Source organism: Periophthalmus magnuspinnatus, chromosome 6 (genome assembly GCF_009829125.3).
Source record: "Periophthalmus magnuspinnatus isolate fPerMag1 chromosome 6, fPerMag1.2.pri, whole genome shotgun sequence".
Taxonomy (NCBI): Eukaryota; Metazoa; Chordata; class Actinopteri; order Gobiiformes; family Gobiidae; genus Periophthalmus; species Periophthalmus magnuspinnatus.
In genome coordinates, this window is record NC_047131.1 from 6,221,847 (window position 1) to 6,236,590 (window position 14,744).

General features: G+C 38.2%; 1 protein-coding gene across 2 annotated transcripts in view; it reads right to left on the reverse strand.

Annotated features, from left to right (window-relative positions):
* Window positions 1-14,744, reverse strand: part of peak1 (pseudopodium-enriched atypical kinase 1) — a 108,849-nt gene that overhangs the window by 68,161 nt on the left and 25,944 nt on the right. For both annotated transcript variants that reach the window (XM_033968303.2, XM_055222740.1), the window contains exon 2: window positions 11,627-11,706. The gene's annotated coding sequence lies outside the window, so the exon portion shown is untranslated. The remainder of the gene's footprint in view (window positions 1-11,626; window positions 11,707-14,744) is intronic.

Below are 14,744 nucleotides of genomic sequence, written 5' to 3' on the forward strand. Positions count from 1 at the left end.
CAGCGATTGGGATTAGAAAAGAGAAAATGATAAAAGGTCTATAATATTTTTATAATGGGATAATAGGATGTGCTCACGTTGTATGATTTGATGATGTCATAATCTCACATGGTACATATGCAACTTTATGGGAGAAGTGTTTTTGGAAGAAATATCCCAAATAAAAACCCGCAAACGTTGAACTTCATCACGATTTTTTGGGATTAGATTTGCAAATTTGCGATATTAATTTTATGGTTTTAACGCTTTTGAACTGACAGCGTTTTTGGAGTTGAATAATGACACCGCGTTGTGAAGCTGAACTTTGCGCCAGTTTTTGTTTCATGTGGACAGTCCCAGTAATCACAGAGATATTAACCATAAACCAGGTCAAAACATCTGTAATCTGACAGTTAAACAGTGAATTCCACCATAGAATTCAGATCTCCAGCTCCATTTTAAACTACAGCCTATTAAATATCGAGGCTATCTTCAAAACAGTGTCCTCTAGTCTCCTGACAAAGGTCTAGAAGATTTCACGAGCTTCTCTGGTGCAAAGAAACGAAGTGATTAAACCGTTGGATCCCTTCTGGACCGATACGGCTATTTATAGATGTCCGGAGCAAATTAGCACTTTGAAGAGTAATTCTGCTCATGGCATTGGAAATAATAAAGGGCACAGTACAAGTAATGTCAGGTCTGAAGCTGCACTTATAATGAAGTTATAGAGAAGCAGACACTCAGTGAAGTTAAAGGGCACATGTTACAGTATTTTCTGATCTGTTATAATGTTGTTTTCTCATCACAAACACACTAGGAGTTGTGTTTTGTTTCATTCACACATGTTTAACACACAAACCTGCATATTTAGGCTGAGTTCTTCTCTCAAACTGAAAACACTCTGTTCCACCTCATGATGTCACAAGGTAATACAGGAAGTGCTCCACTGTGTTTTTAAACTCCACACACCTTCACTAGAATCATTTGGATGATTTCAGCCCTGGAATTACCGATCTCTACTGAACTTAAGTTAAAACGTAGATGCTAATTTGAAAAATACCACTAAATGACATCACAAGGTGGAACAGAGCATTTTAAGCTTTGGAGATGTAGATGCACCAATAATAGTGTTACTCAAACATGTGTGAATGAAACAAAACACAACTCCAGGTCTGTTTTTGAGAAGCTCAGAAGAGTTACGTTTGTGTAATATAGGTTTTTTAATATAGTTTTAAGGGTCACATATTAAAATATTGTGGCAAAATGTTGAGAATAATGATTGTACAAACAAGAAATACTGTGACTAGAACAATAAACTACATTCATGATCTTGTATTTGACGTAATGATAATTTCAAATGGAGGACAGGGGCCTCTATGGGACTCACATTTTTTTGTGGAAATATACAAACTTCTGATCCATGAATGTTGAACCTTATCATTATTTGTTAGGCATTGGATCCATAAATTTGCCATGTTAATCTTATGGGTTAAAGTCCTTTCAGTTGACAATAATCTTGGCTTTGGGGTTGAGTAATGGCACCACTTTCCGCAGCTATTGTGAACAAAATGATTTAATTTTTGTTTTAATTTATACAGACAGAGAAGACATTGGATTACTTTGTGCCAGTTTTTGTTTCATGTGGATAGTTCCAGTGATTACATAGATATGAACCATAAACCAGGTCAAACATAGATTCAACAATTCTTCTTCATACGTCCAAAAGTGTAATGAGATCTCTCGTGCAGATGAGGCTGCAGCCTTAAACAGCCTTAAACAGCCTTAAACAGCAGTGTGTGGGTCCAGTACTGCAGCCTCACATTCCTGTAACAGCTGAGCGTATGAGAGACGTGCAGGAACAGGACGCAGCCGAAGCCCTGATCCACAGTGAAGGCTGAGGACTATCATGTATCAAACCGGCTTAAAGGAGCGGGCACAATGGAGATATGGATTACTCCACACGATGGGAAACTTAAGGTCGTTTAGAAACAGGAGATTAAAACATGAAACGGCCTGTAAGTTTAACAAGGTAATGTCTGTTCACTGCTATAATTTCAATAGTTTGTTCATATCTTCAGAAAAAAAGAGATGTCAAGTTAGTGCACTAGTGCCAGTCTCCATGGAGATGTGTATCTACATTATGAGAAGCATGTGACCACCAGGCTGAGTTATGGGTCAGATCTGTGAAGAGGTGACCCCGCTCACAGTAAGCACTGATGTTTTTTTGAGTAATAATAATACCTGCAATTGAATACATTTCAGACTGATACAATTAATGTTATAATGTGGAACATTCCAGACAAAGCAATAACATCTCTATGGGAAAAAGTAGGTTTCGGGCCACGCTTCTGAACAGTTACAAAGTGCACCTTTAAGTCTTAACCACTTGCCTGATTAAAGGTCCACTACTGCAACTTTCCAAATGAAGGGTTTGTCACCTGCTTGTCTCCATGGAGATGTTATTTGCTTACCTGGAATGTTCCATTGTATGTCATTAAACTTACATAAAAGCAGGTGATGTCACTTTAACATAGATACCAAGCAAAGAGTAAGAATTGTTAAAGGTACAATATGGAACTTTCTGGAAGTGACACATCTCCTGCATGATTTCATGGAAAAAGAAAGTAAAAAAAACAAAAACATACTTTGGAACATTCTCAATGGTGATAGATACTTTTTATGTCATGCTGTGGAATATTATCATCAAAGGAACAATATTGTCATGGAGACATGCGAGAAGGTTTGCCAGGTTTGTGGAGATGAAGCCCGCTCAGAGTAAGGAGGCCTGCTTTTCTGAGTTTTACAGTTCTATGAACACAAAAAATAAACAAAAAAGAAAAACATGCTTAAAAAGTTACATGCTGTAGCTTTAAATACAGATTCATTGACCAAGTTGGATGTGGCTTGGTGAACACCATTTTGAATCATAATTTTTTCTACTGTAAATCGCCACTTGAAATTAAAATATAGTATAGTCCTACACCATCCTGCCAAATGCACTCAGTCTAAACTGTTGAAATGTCTTTTGTTTTAGAAAGTTTGATTAATAATAAACTGCTCCATCACTAACTGTTCAAATCCTCTCAGCCAAAGTTGACTTCTTTTTTCTCATCTACAAAACAAAAGCATTGTGAGTTATCTTTATCGTTTTTCATCCCTGTCCTACTTTCCAGCTCAAATTATTTCCACCTTTTCCCTCTCTCCCTGCCAGCGCTCCCAAAATCTCATTTCATTTTGGTCATTTGGCGTCGAAGACAGATCTGGCTCCATAAGGGCCTCCTGGCAGGAAGTAACTGACACAGTTTCCAAAGCAAAAAGACAGGACATAAATCCAAACTTTGGCAAATGGGACAATGGTGCAAAACAACAGGAGAGTAAAGATAAAGAGCCATTTTTGGTTCATAAAATTTCTGAAGGTCAGTTTAGCACAAATCTTATCTCTCTGGAACGTTCTGTTTTCATGATGAAGTATAATTTCTACCTGTCAACACAAATTATGAGTTGTGCAAATCTAAAAAGTGAAAAATAGGATTGTTTCAGAAAAGATCGTGAGTGGAGACCATGGACTTCTATCTCGGGTATAAATAATCTCTATGCATGGGATTAAGAGTGAGGAGAAACTAGCTCTGTCGCCATAGAAATTAACAATTCAAAATATTATATCTTTCAAAAATAAAAAATTCCCATCCTATCCATTGGTGTCATCTCCATGGAAAGAAGCAGTCAGATGTTGCAATAGAAAAGTTACACGGTGTAGATTTAAAACAGTGATATATTGTAGGTTCTTCATAATGAATTTGCGCATTTAGAAGTGCTTAAAATTTCCATCAATGTTTAATCCTCCTATAGGAAATCTCTCTCAGCGGTTAGTGTCTAAATATAAATATATAGGTTAAACTGTTCCGTGTAGTGCAGTTCAGAGATTAAGTCTGTGACAGATGTCTGAAGTCTGGGCACAGGAGGTTTTTAGCACGACCTTCACATTCTCAGGACAGGCATGTAAACACAGCTGAAACCACATAGGAACGCATCAGCCGGAGGGACAGCGCATCGGCCGGTGGGACACACAGCCAGTCGACTATCAGAGAGCGGTGGCGTCAATGCTAACCACAACTAGCATCCTAACAGTGCATATAAGCCTTACTTCCTGGTTTGAAGATGATAAAAATTCTATATAATTAGATGCAGATAGCACATACTGGAACGGGTCAGATGAGAGGACAGCACATCGGCCGGAGGGACACAGGGAGTCAACTATCAGAGGCCAGAATGGAGCTTGGCTGTAATGCTGATGCAAACCATAGCTAGCATGCTAACAGCACACCTCCTGCTAATACATTACTTCTTTCTAGTCGCAAGATAAAAATTTGTTATGATTAGTTGCAGACAGCACACAGGGAGCTACTTTTACATTATATCTGTCCCAGGGCAACACACTTTTTACTTTATTACATGGAAAAAATCGGTATACGTATTTTTTAAAGGTGCCCTGTGTAACACTTTTCTGGTAGAATGTCATATGGCATTAAACTAGCTCAATATAAACAAGCAGGTCAAGGTCAAGTTATAGCTCAGGTCTCTGGAGTGGCTCACAGTCACAATGCAGAGGTCATTTTGTGCATTATACAATTTTATTCAATAAATGTAAGAAAAATGTAATGCAACTGTGGAACATTCCAGGCAAAGCTTCATAGAGACAAGCAAGTTACATAATGTACCTTTAAAGGCCCTGTACCTGATTTTTCTTAAAATTGTGAAAAACAGGATTAGTTTTACAGAGTTTCCAGTGGTTATTCTTCACTTATGCATTTGAGAACTCTCAGAGACCAGAGCAGAGTTTTACCTTGATAGTAAAGCTAACAACAACTACCATGCCACTGCGCACTTCCTGATTAATGGACAATGAAATGCTTTATAGATGCACATATTTTGACCTCAAGAGTTGCCAGTACAATATATCTGCAATGGGGCAAGATAAATTTTGCTCAAATACATGGGGAAAAAACTGGTCACAAGCCCTTTAAGAATGTGTCACAACCATCTGCTTTGTGCTATATTACAAAGGAGCAAGAAAGAATGAAAAGTAAGGTAGATTATATTATAAAAATGCAATTATATTTTAGGTTGAATATTAATTTCATCACTATGGCTGAACGATTAATCACAATGGAGTTGAAATTGCAGTTTAAATGGTTGTAATTAGCAAACTGCAGCGGCTACAGTTTTTGAAGTACCATGATTTCCTCCACAAACGACAATCTCCTGTTTCATTCTGCATAAAAACTTTCAACCCTGTAGTTTCTGTACAAACATGTTCTGAAATGTGATTGTTGTGTTAGTTTGTCAGTTCCTATTTCAGCATTTTGTTAAATCCTCTAAGTGAGTTTAAAATGTGAACCCTATTATTCAAACACAAATCTAAACGCAACGCTTGTCAGACAAATCACAATTAAATATGATTTCCCAAACCGTTCAGTGCTCCTCCCAAACACATACTTTGTTTAGTAAGTATTTGAATAGTTGTGGGATTATTTAAACATTTCCCACCAGTGTGCAAAACCAATTTGGGGTATAGAGACCCCATTTACCCCACCGCAAGCCCATAACAAACTCAGTAAATGAAGGTGCTTTACAAACCAACGTTTTATCCAACTTTCTCATGTGGCCGTCATAAACTCGTGGCAAACCCTATCTTCTGTTACAGCATTACCACAACAACCGAATGGTATTGGAAGGAATGTGAGAGTAGTTCAAAGCAGCCTGGTTTTCTGAGGCATTTCGTGTCACTCCTCATTGACACATGCGTTACATCCGTGGGAAAGCATGTCCATATCTCCAGACTGGGAAAAAGAACCAGGCGGGATCAGGAGCACCAGTGACCCCTTCCCATGCGAGCGTGCATTCCTCCCATAACTATGTGGAACCAGCTCCGGATGGTTAAAGTGGGCGGAGTGCAAAAGACTGGGGTCAAAATGGGTAGGAATTTTTGGGAAGACCACTCCCCAACACAGTCTCAGTGGGATAAAACACAAGGAGGTTAAATCTATAGGGGCAAGGGCAGGAGAGAGGATGGGAAGTAGGGAGCATAGACTATAAAGAAGTGGATTAAGTGAGTGTGACGTCACCCACAGTGTCCGGCTCCAGTCAAATGAAAAACCAAGAGTAGCAGTTATAAGGGTGCATTTGGAGCCAAGTTGCATAATAGGAATTCCGACCGTGAGTATCATAGCAACCCAACAGCCAATACGGAGCGAGGCTGTTGAAGATAATGTCCCTTCACATCCGAACCGCTGGTTTAGTAGGGAGCAACCGCTTAGAAACGCTGTCAATCAAACCTGTTGCTAATGCTAGCGAGAGTGACCTTGGGGAAAGAAGGCTCCTGATTTGTCTGTTTTTAGTGGATTAATACAACCATTTTAGGACCAAAATGACAAGGCTCACTGCAGCAGTTACAGAGAGAGGGACCACAATTTTGCAATGTAAAGTGAATTGGAGCCAGAATCAATGAAGCGGGAAGCGTGCCCATGCTCATTTCGTATTTGGAACGTGGTGGCTAGCAGGTTAGCTATGTCCAATTGTATATACAGTCTATAGTTGGGAGTGAGGTAATTGCACCACATGGACGTTTTCAATTAGGGCTGTGCAATTAATTGAATTTCAGTAAAAAACACATGGTTTGGAGTTCAGACTTTGAAGGAAGACAATCTGTATAAAAAAGATACTACAATCGCAACCAAACCTGGGTTGCCGGTGCCTCAACCTGCAGATACAGCCTTTAGAATTCACTCACTGAACTGCAAACAATGATTAAAGATTGTAAAATGATTGTGAACATAAAAAAACAGAACTAGTTCATTTTAAACAGTTTGCAGTGGTCCAAAGTTATTCCTCACTTACTTTATGCATTCTGAACATCCTAATTATTCACCATGTGATGAGTTTAGAAGCACTTTCCAAAGCTTTCACAGGTCAGAGTGGGGTTTTGCAGTCATGGTAAAGCTAACAACTACTAGCATGTGAACGTGCACTGCCTGATTATCATACAATAAAGTGCTTTATGATTAGATGCAGAGAGTACACAGTGGACTTATTTTGACCTCAAGAACTGCTTAGAATATTTCTGTATTGGGGCGGGGCACATTTTCCTCAAATACATGGGGAACAAATCAGGTACAAGACTTTACCACAATTTACAATGTTGATTCTGTGATCTGTTATGTACTTATTGTGCCTAAAGTATATCACATTTCTCCTCCCGTCCCCCACTGTTATGATGAGAAGTCCGACAGCTGCAGCTCCACACTCCCCTTAGCCACAGACTTCAGGGAAAGTCCAGGATTTAAGCCCACAATCGGCCGCTGTGATGGGAATACTGGCTCCTCTCTACCATTGATTCACTTTGACCTTGTCTCTATTGACGAGCTGTAAGGACATGCTTTGTATCTCTCTCCACTTTAACGCTACACAAAGGTTTCAGTGGCATTATCGATGTAACCCCATTACCATTTACAGGGATGTACGTATAGATTAGGGAAGTGCAATTGATCAAATTTAACTTGAGAGTTTTGAAGTTTCGAGTGTTTGTGTGTGTTAAAGGCCCATAAGACGCTATTTTATGATCTCTGTTATGTTTCCTCATCACAAACAGACCTGGAGTTGTGTTTTGTTTCACTCACACATTTAACACATAAACCCTGCAGATTTAGCCTGAGTTCTTCTCTCAAATGGTAAACACTCTGTTCCACCTTGTGATGTCATCATGTGGTAATACAGGAAGTGGTCCTCTGTGTTTTTAAGCTCCATACACTTTCACTAGAATCATTTGGATAATTTCAAGCGTGGAGTTGCCAAACAGCACCGAACAAAAGGTGAAAGGTAGATGTTAACTTGAAAACTACCTCTTCATGACATCACAAGGTGGAACAGAGCATTTTGAGTTTGGGGACGTAGATAGACTAATAAAAAACATGACTGAAACATGTCTGAATGACACAAGATACGTTTTTGGGGAGGTAACAACATTCTAACCCGGCTAAAAGCTCACAGGAGTCAATTTTGTGTAATATAGGACCTTTAAATGGCAAAAATAAAAAGTGTGTATTGTTTCATGAAGTCCTAATATAAGGTTCATTGTAGTGCTAACCAATTCAGTCCTGGTTTAGACTGTATTTACACTTAAGTTTTGGTTTTGACACAGTTTAGAGCAGGTACAGTCCAGACAAAGACCTGGCTTTAGTCCTGGTGTAGACCCATACTGAATGTTTTTTTTTTTTTTTTTCTGTTTTGACATGGTCCTGATCACATTTCTATTGGTTCATATTTCTGTTGCTCCTAGTTTAGCTCAAGTGCTTGTATTTAAATTAAATATCTGAAAAAAAACAACAACATTTGAACGACTGGCTATGGTTCGATCTAGTCATTTCTGCTAAGTACTGTGGTAACTCTAGAGGTAAAAAGCGTAAGAGAAGCAGATCCTGGTCCATTTATCAGGCGCATTGGCAGCTTCAGTCAATAGACCCAGTGACTTAAAGAGCTTCCTGAGTGGACAGTCTAATCCTGATGCATCTATGAGCTCCATACATTGTGTTGGTCGATAGCAGCAGACCGGAGAGTGCAGACAGGCCCCGGCGGGATTTAAACACGCACATTTACAGGCATCTAAACAGACCCATTTCCTCCATTTCAACACTACTTGGACCGACATCTTGCTATTGCCATTACTAATACAGGACTATACTTGATATTTATTTTAACAGCACGTTCCATATTGTTTAAGATGGTGGTATGAATGTGTAAAATTATCATTATAACACATTTTTGTAAACTTTAATGCTCATAGGCCTGCACAAGTTTGGGAAAAAGTGATTAAATTTGAGATTTATGTTTCCAAAGTCTGAGTGCACATAGTAAAAAAAGAAAAAAAACCTCCAGGTGCATTAACATTTGAGAGATTTGAGCTAATGACAACTATCACGCTAATGTGCACTTCATGATTATGTAAAAATATGACTATAATTTGATGCAGACAGCGCGCAGTGGACATATTTTGACCTCACGAGCTTTTTATACCATATTTCTATAGTGGGGCTAAACACATTTTGCTCAAATACATGGGGAAAAACTGTGTACATGGCCTTTAACATCGCTCCTATCTCCTTGCCTGTATGTTTAGCGCAGCGGGACGACAAAAAGCAGCTCTTACTCTCCCCACAGGAAACAGGGACGAGATGTGTCCGCTGCATTCCTCCAGGTCCACTTACGAGCCGCACTATCAGTGAATCAGCGTTTAGAAGGTCATTAGGACCAGGCAAAAAACAAACCACAAACCTCTCCCCACAGGACCCCATGGCGTCAAGGGTCGTGTGTGAAAGCAGTTTGAGCAGCTCAAGCAAACTAAAATACACAAATAAATACAACAAGAAAAACATTGATTCAGTTTTGAGCAAATTTATGCACAGATCTGCACCAAAATCATTACATTTGAGGCTTTATAAGACCACAAAATATGCATGAAATACTCTTAAAGTACATTTTTAAACAGATATTTTAATGCTTTTACTTAAGTAGATTTTTTTTCATGTGACACTTTTAATAGAATATATTTTTGCTCCAGTATCTGTACTTTTACTTCAGTAACAGTTAATCTAGTCTGGGGGTAAATGCTCATGAACACGAAGCCCTTGAAGCTCAATACAACACCACAATATTATATCATGTAAAGCAGACTTTCATGAACCTTTAATAAACAGTGTTCCCTCATCATTACCATGCTCAAAGTTACATTTTGAATATTCAGTCATGTTTGTTTAGCTTTGTCCTGCCTTTCACACTTGAGCACTCTTAAAATGTCAGTTTGCACCTTCCTCGTGTCCTCTCCGCCTTTGACCCTGTGCTTGCATGCAATTATCATTATTATTATTTTTTTTTAATAGGATCCAAGTTGTACATGAAGGGGCATGTTTAATCATACAAACATGTAAATGAAAACCTGCTGCTTGTTGAGGTGAAATGTCACTATGGAATTCAGCAGTTTTGAACAGGTCAGTGGATCCATTTTTATTTTGCCGTTTACGATGAAAATGAAATAAAAAATACTGATACTTTTTTTTGTTTTTTTCTTTTCTTTATATCTGTGTAATCCCTCAGTCGTGCAGTAGGTTCCATAGTGGTCCATGTGTGTATACTAGTCTATGTGTCTTATACTATACAGCTCAAAATCATTCTAAAGCTATTCAGGAAAAGTTCATTTCTGTCCTGGAATGTGACTTTTTTAGTATCGATACTTATTCAAATGAGTATCTATTTGTTTTAGTATTGATTAGTATCTGATTTTCGATTTAATTCTTGACAACCCTACAATGTGTGCTGTGAAATTCTGTTTTTATAATGAAAAAAATGTAGTTTATGATGGAAAAAATAAAATAAATCATAATAATAATAATACTTACATTTCTGTTTAATACTTAATACTAAATACCCCCTCCAAAATAAATAAATAAATAAATAAAGCAAGCAAAAAAAAAAAAGGCCAAAACAATATATGTTTTTTAAAGATGCAGGCTAAATGCCAATGAAACTGCTGTACCCAATGAGTGTAACATCAATGAACAAAAAACTCCAAATCCAAATGGCATCGACATCCATAGCACGAATATGAGCCTGTCAGTGGCTCAGAGACGAGTGTGAATACTAAATGAAACAACATCAACAATACGGCCACGAAGACGACTGTGTTGAAGCAGCAGCACAAACACACGTCTAAATATAGAGACTGGATCTGCTCTGTGGGATATGGGCTGGTAACAGCAGATGAATATTGGAAAAAAAAACATTAACATACACAAAACTGACTTAAAAGTTTCTCTGTGTAACTTTTCTGGTGGAGGGATTTCTGTACTAACTTTCCCCCTGGAGATGACTTTGCTTTGAATGTTCCACAGAATGACATTAACCTTATCTATCTTATATTTATTCACCAGGGGAGATCCATGACACGCTGGAGGGACCATGTCTCTCGGCTGGCCTTCGAGTCTCACTGGAGGAGCTTGAGGAAGTGTCTGGGCTGAGGGAAGTCTGGGAGTCACCGTTTAGACTCCAGCCCTCACGACCCAGCCCCGGATGAGCGGAAGAAAATGGATGGATTTATTTCATTATATTTTAACTGATCAAAAAATACCTTGAAAATCACACGTTCTTAGCTGAGCAGGTCTCCCTCTCCACAGATCTAACTTTTAACTTTGGTTAATTAGTGGAACATTCCAGCAATGGCATCTCCATGGAGACAAACTGGTAGCGGACCCTACAGCAGAACCTTTAAGCTAACTAAGACAGAAGATGAGACTCCTCGAGAACCAGACTGTGGTATAAATGTTAACAATTATTTATTTTGATCCTACTTTTCAATACTATAACTTTTCAATAAATTGTATTCAGAAAAAGCACACATGCCAAATGATCTTGTAGTAAAGCTCTTGGCCCATTGCTTTGAGTAAATGTTGTTAACCATTCACAACATAAACACAGGAATCAGTTGGATGTCATTTGAAAGGAATTTTGTTGTCTGAAATGCTGCACAGTCATATCCTCCTGGTGCATTGTTTCACCATCACTCGTTAGTTTGAGTCTATTAGATCTATGTGTGACTTACCTATCAGAGAATGTAGCCTTTTAATGAACGAGGGATGGACTGTCTTCAATAAACAGGTCCTGGTGTTGAATCTGAACTTTCTGTGAATAAGAGAGAAAAAGAGAGAGAGAAAAAAATTATAATGGTAAGAACTATACACTTCAAATTGGCTCAATGCACATCAGCACGCTAGCTCACTGTGTCTCATTAAACTTCAAATTAATTCAAATAAACCTGAGTCTGAAGTAAAGATGAATTGAAATACTACCCAATTGTTTTTAAATGTGGAATACTTCAGTTTGTGGTGCTGTTTTAACATTTATTATCCCTCAAAATTAAAAATCATTGCCAGATTAACACATAAATTACTTAACAACCCTGTACCTGATTTTTCCCATGTATTTGATCTTTTTTTTCTTGAGGTCAAAATATGTCCACTGCGTGCTGTCTATATCTAATTGTAAAGTGTTTTATTTTTATCAGGAAGTGTCCGTTAGCATGCTAGTTGTTGATAGCTTTACAGTGACGGTCCTCAAAATGTCCAGGAAGGATTACCTTACATAGTCAATAGTGTTAGAAAATGAAATTGAGACTGCATGTAAAAACTGTGTGCATTGCAATAATATGTTGGACAAAAACTGCAAATAAATTAAACAACGTGGTAGTGTTGTTACGATTTAAGATTTTAAACTTGATTTCAAATGGACTTAATGCACAATAGCTATTCCAATACCATAATTTCTAAAGAAAACACTGTTTTTTAGACAACAGAATATCATTTTCAACATTAAATTATAGTACTTTCTTTTATATTCCCATGTGTCCTTATATCTGTGTAATCCCTCAGTGTGCAGTAGGTTCATAGTGGTCCATGGGTGTATACTAGTCTATGTGTCTTATACATGTGAAAGATACAGCTCAAGATCATTCTAAAGATATTCAGGAAAGGTTCATTTCTGTCCTGGGAATGTGACTTTTTTAGTATCAATACCTGCTCAAACAAGTATCTAGTTTTGATAATTGTTTTCGTATCTATTAGTACCTGATTATCAATGCTTTTGTAAACCCTACACTGTGTACACGGTCTCTCTAAGTGCACCATGCCCCAGTCAAAAAGGCCATTGTGCTCCATAATCGCAAACCATTTTAAAGGCGTCACAATCACAGCACATCCCTGATCTAATACAACCCCATGACTCAGGGGAGTTAAGCAGGCACCGCTCCCTTGGCCAAAAGTCCTTACCCGCAGGCAAGACATTTTCATTTGGCACTCTGAACCGTAAGCTACAAACACTATATAAGGATTTGTTATTGTAACACACACAGACAAGTCTAAGCTATTAAACCACACTTATGTTTGCACTGAAAGACATCTTATTTTAATAGTTAGCTTTAAATGAGCCAAAATGGGTTTAAAGGGCTAAGCATAAGGCTAATAGTACTAAACTAAACTAAACCCTGCTTACAGAAAGAACGCATGCTTTTCAATGTATTATTTTGAACGATTAAGCACCTGTAACTGAAGACAAGTTTAATGCCACACTTTGGAACATAACAGGTAAAGTAATCACATCTCCACGGAGACAAGCAGGTGGCAGACACACTATTTTTATGCTTTATTTGTATTGTTTTGAATTATAAAGCACCTGTAATTGAAGATAGATAAGTTTACCTGGTATGTTCCAAAGTGTGGCATTAAATCGCATCTCCATGGACGCAAGCAGGTGGCAAAAACCCTATAGAAAAGTTACACAGTGCACTTTAATGGCCCTGCGTACAGAAAAAAAGCATGTTTTTCAATGTGTTATTTGTAGCGATAACACAACTGTAATTGCAAATAAGTTTAATGCCATACTTTGGAACATACCAGGTAAAGTAATCGCATCTCCATGGACACAAGCAGGTGCCAAAAACCCCATAGAAAAGTTACACAGTGCACTTTAATGGCCCCGCGTACAGAAAGAAAACATGTTTTTCAATGCATTATTTGTAGCGACCTGTAATTGCAAATACGTTTAATGCCACATTTTGGACCATAAGAGGTAAAGTAATCACATCTCCATGGAGACAAGCAGGTGACAGACACCCTGCAGAAATGTTACATAATGCACTTTAATGGCCCCACGTACAGAAAGAATGCAAAAAGACTGAAATATGAACTGACAAAGTAATACAAGAATCACATTTCAGAACATGTTTGTACAGAGCTGAACTACAGGGTTAACAGCATATTTAGACTTTGTGGAGGAAATTATGGTAGTAAAAGGACTGTAGACTTTCAGATTTGCTAATTCCGTCCATTCAAACTGCCATTTCGATTGGATTGTGATTAATCTCGCAGCCATACTCACTAATCTTAAGCATCTTTCACACTATACATTTGCTCAGAGCTGTACCCTTGTATGGGGGAGGGATCAGTGTTAGCTTTACTGTGTGAGTGTGAGAGCTGAACATGTGGCCAAATTTGGACTGATAAGCTTCCTCTAAACCTATAAACAATGTACGATGACAGATGGTTGAGGAGATATTGAAACTAAACTGGAATATTTAGACGTTGGGAATAGACTGGTCAGGAATTGGGCTGTTCGTATCAAATGCCCAGGACACGTGAAGATAATACATCAGATTCAAACAGGAACATGTGTTGAGGCAGGCCCAGTGTCCTTTGGGGTTTAAAAGCTTTGGTTTGACCACTTCCTTCCTCTGGATCTAAATGACACCACAGTATGTAATGTTGGCAGATTGTTAAATAGATCCATGTGTTACCGTTAAGCTACGATGAAGAAATGGAGACACAAGCCGTAACCTCAACCTGAGAGCTGTTATTGGACTCTCCCTGTATAAATAAAGATAAATGAGTAAACTTGTAGAGTGCTATCAATGTTATTCATTAGGGTAGATTATAGTTAGGTTAGACCTGCTGGGATTTCTGAAAACTGGAAAACAATGTGTTGTCCAATGCTCTAACCAGGGTTTTTGCAATAAACAGCACCTTAAATCAGACCTACTGTGCTTGTGTCTGCTCTATAGTTTAAGTGATGACACCCGTGGATCATTATGTTAGAATTTGCACATTTTAAATCGCAATATAGAAAACTGCCCAATGAGAGCTAATGTCTCCGTAAACATAATCACAACA